This window comes from Elephantulus edwardii, unplaced genomic scaffold (assembly GCF_000299155.1).
Source record: "Elephantulus edwardii isolate Elephantulus edwardi_28Jun2011 unplaced genomic scaffold, EleEdw1.0 scaffold00156, whole genome shotgun sequence".
NCBI classification, from domain to species: domain Eukaryota; kingdom Metazoa; phylum Chordata; class Mammalia; order Macroscelidea; family Macroscelididae; genus Elephantulus; species Elephantulus edwardii.
This window is the reverse complement of record NW_006399906.1, coordinates 1,754,676-1,758,598: the sequence shown is the minus strand read 5'-3', so window position 1 is coordinate 1,758,598 and position 3,923 is coordinate 1,754,676.

Here is a 3,923-nt window from a genome sequence, read left to right as displayed (position 1 = left end):
AAGTTTTGGATTGAGGAGAAGGCAGTGGTCTCCTGATTCAACCCCCAGCAGGGGACGTGAGAGCATGTACATATGTGTGGGTAACATGGGTTGGAGCTGGGGAAGAAACTCTCTTGGGGATTCTATACACAGGAACCCAATGTACTATAGTTGTATTAGGGGTATTTGGGAATATCCCAATTTATATAATTAAGGTGAAAGTATGGATGAGAATTGAAAAATTTAGACAGATGTTGCATGAGATGATTGAATCTCCATTAACTTAGTGTACTATTGGTATGGATATTATGTCTAATTGGGCACACCCACTCTATGGAATATTGTAGTGAAGGCATGTGAATCTGCCCAGAGTCTAAGGTTCATTAAGGCAAATTAAGACAGATTGGGAAGAAGGATTGGCCATTCTTGGAAGGGTGGAGGGCCATTGCAGAAGAGGAAGTCACTGTATGAGATGGATTGACATAGTGATCATGGCAATGGGGGCAGGTGTATCTGAGATGGTAAAGTTGGCTAAAGACAAGGCAAGGTTCAGAGTCATGGTTGTAGTCTATGAATGTAGTCTGAGTATGTCTATGAACAGTAGTTGACTTGATGGCACATAACAATAGCAACAACAGTATTGATTGAATTTTGTAAATAAACTACTATTAAAATGTTTATTTTAAAAAAAATGGAATAAAAAGCTTTCCTACCAAAAAGTTATATAAAAAAGAGGAGGACTTAAAAAAAAAAAAGCGCAATGGCTAGAAAATCCAGACCTCCCTGCAGTAGGACTTGCTGAACATTTTGGCTTCCAAAGGCCATTCAAGCTAATCCAGCTTCTTCTTTTGGCATCCCTAGGCCTTCAAGCTGATCCACTTTCTTCAATTTTGCTCACCTTGCTAGAAAGCTGTGTCCTAATCACCACTGGGCGAAATAAAAAGCAGTGTCCTTTATATTCCCAAGACTTAACAGCTTTGGAAATCTGATGGGAGGAGAAAGATTGCAAAGCATTCTATTCAGAAACAACTTGATAACAGTGAGTTTGAAATTTATAATGGAATCAAGGTGTTCTGGTGGCACAATGATTGAGTGATTATCCATTGCTCAAAATGTTTTAAGCTTGAACCCACAGGCCATTATGCAGGTGAAAGATGAGGCAGTTTCCTTCCATAAAGTTTTATAGCTCAACTCTGTGTGTTATTTTTGTGCAGACCCATGCTAATCTCTGTATCATTCCAATTTTACTGTATATGCTGCTGAAGTGAGCACATATAGCCCAACACTGTGGGGCAGTTCTTCTTTGTCCTATAAGGGTCACTACGAGTTGGAATTGACTTGATGGCAATAAGTTTGGATGTTTCTTGATGTTAAAGACTTAGAGTTTTCAACAATTCTGTAAAATATATTGTAAATTATTCTCTCTGGATTATCTTCATATTATTTTTTTATTCTTTAGAATAAAAATTTGTTGACAAATATTACACTTTCATACTTTATATCCATTTATCTTTTGCATTTTTTATCTGTATATCCTATTAAATTATTGAAAACCTATTTATTAGCATATTTTGCAGCTTTTGGGAAGAGAATCCACATTTATGTATTTTAGAGAAAACATCTGCATTTTATAATTACAGATGTAAGAAAAATTTGATACATTGTCAGGAAACCTAAAAATACAGAATTAACGTATATTTTATAGTGAATACAGTTTCTTGTTAAGGAACCAGAAAAAGATTAAAACTTTAACTGTTTAGACAGGTGGTTGTTACTGTTGTTACGAGTCATCAAGTTGACTACAGTTTATAGTGACCCTATAGTGATGAGTGTAACATTATCAATATATATGAATAGAATAAAACGAGAGTGAATTTTCCTGTGTGAATGCATGAAGCTGTGGGAGCCTGAGCTTGAGCATATGATACAAATTTCGTCAGTGCACCTTTTAAATTTTTATTTTTTATAACCTCTGAGAGGGCCTTTGTATCTAAAAGTCAGTTGTTATTATGTTTTGGAGGAACATTCTTTTAAGTGGTATAGCTCTCTTCTGTCAGTATGAGGAAACCTGGGGTTGCTGTGATGCTGAACCTTGTAATTGGGGTGTCAAATAGCATACTATGTTACCCATAGTGGAAGTGTTTGGTGCAGCTCCCAGTTTAAGAAAGGTTTAGAAGCAGGATTGGCATTCACTTCCTAAGCAGCATGCCTCTGGAAACACTATGAACTTTGAGAAATGATAGTTATACAAAGGCTTCAAGTCTTTTGCTCATGGAGTCACTGTGAGTCATGCTCGACTTGACGGCAATCAACAACACAACATTCTTCGCACTACCAGTTCCAGATGCATTAGAATTATATGCATTATCATGTTCATTACTATTAAAGACAAATACAGACATTAGCTCTCTAGGAGTTTTAGATGGTTTCAGTAATAACTCTATAATGAATTTCAAACTCAGCTGCTGAGGATTCACACCTACTTGATAATATACCCTTCTCCTGGGCCACACTGATATAATTTTATTTTCTCTGCATTTTATCCTAATAGTCCCTCTCCTGCCATTTCCTCAAACAGAACCTTGATCTTCACTAATCTTGGATTTTCCCTGTTGTTATTGTTTGTTGTTAAGTGTCATTAAGGAGACAGTCAATCATAGTGACACTCTAAACAACATATCTGAACCTCACCCTATCTTGTGTCATCCTCACCAACTCTAACATACTTGAGCCTATTGCTAGAGTTACTGTACCTCTTTTATCTTATTAAGGGTTCTTCTCTTTTTATTTGATGCTCTATTTTTTCCACCATGATGTGTTTTTCCAAAGATTGGCCGTTCCTGACAGTATGCCCAAAGTATGTCAGATTAAGTCTCACCACCCTTGCCTGTAATGAGCACCCTGGCTGCACTGCTTCTAAGGTAGATTTATTTGTTCTTTTGGCAGTCTGTTAGATACTCAGTACTCTTCACCAACACCACAAGTCAAAGGTATCAATTCTTTTTCTGTCATCCTTATGCATTGTCCAACTTTCAATTGAGTGAGAAGTAATTGGAAAGACCATGACTTTGGTCAAGCACACTTTAGTCTTTAAGCTGAAATTGTTCCTCTTTTGCTCTTTGCAGAAGACTTTGACAGCAGATTTTCCCAATGCAACCTGTCTTTTGATTTCCTTTATGCATCTTTATTACTTATACAGATTATAAATAACTTTTATTAGAGAAGATGGAGGATAATTTTCAGTTTCTTTCTAAACTAAGATGTCATGTATCTGCAGGTTAGGAAGAAAAATTCAACTTATCTTTGTGCTACTATACTTAGGTCCTGTGATATTAAGGGTTTATTGTTCAAAATGGCTCTACTAGCCATTGGCTTTGATTTTGTCACATGGAAGGATGGGATTAGACAAATATACTGTTTACTCTATTCACAAAGAGATAAGCTATTTTCACCATCTCACTAGGTTTAAATTGAGCAATTTCTACAGCCAAAACTGAGAATATCAACACCAACAAGAAAAAGGTAGTAGGCAGGGTCTTACTTAGCAGGGTCAGAGTTTCTTGTACCAGCCAGACTGGAATCAACACAAGAGCAACAACAGTCTCAGCAGGGAACTACAGACCAACAAGAGACTGAACTTATTTGGGAACCATGGAATCAGAGAAAAGACCATCACTCAAGGTTGCTGGTGAGGGAAGGGAAGATGCCATAACTGGCATGACTAAGGGAACTCTGTAACACTGATCTAAGCCATGAGATTGAAAGTAAAAGGGTCTGTGATCATGCTTGAGAGATTGTCTGGACTGAAGGATTGTATTTGTCAACCTGAATTAAGCTCAAGGAACTGAAGAGCAAATTCAAACCTCGAGTTGCTACAATCAAGGATGCTTTAGGCAGAATGGTAAATGATCCAGAAGGTATCAAAAGAAGATGGAAGGAATATA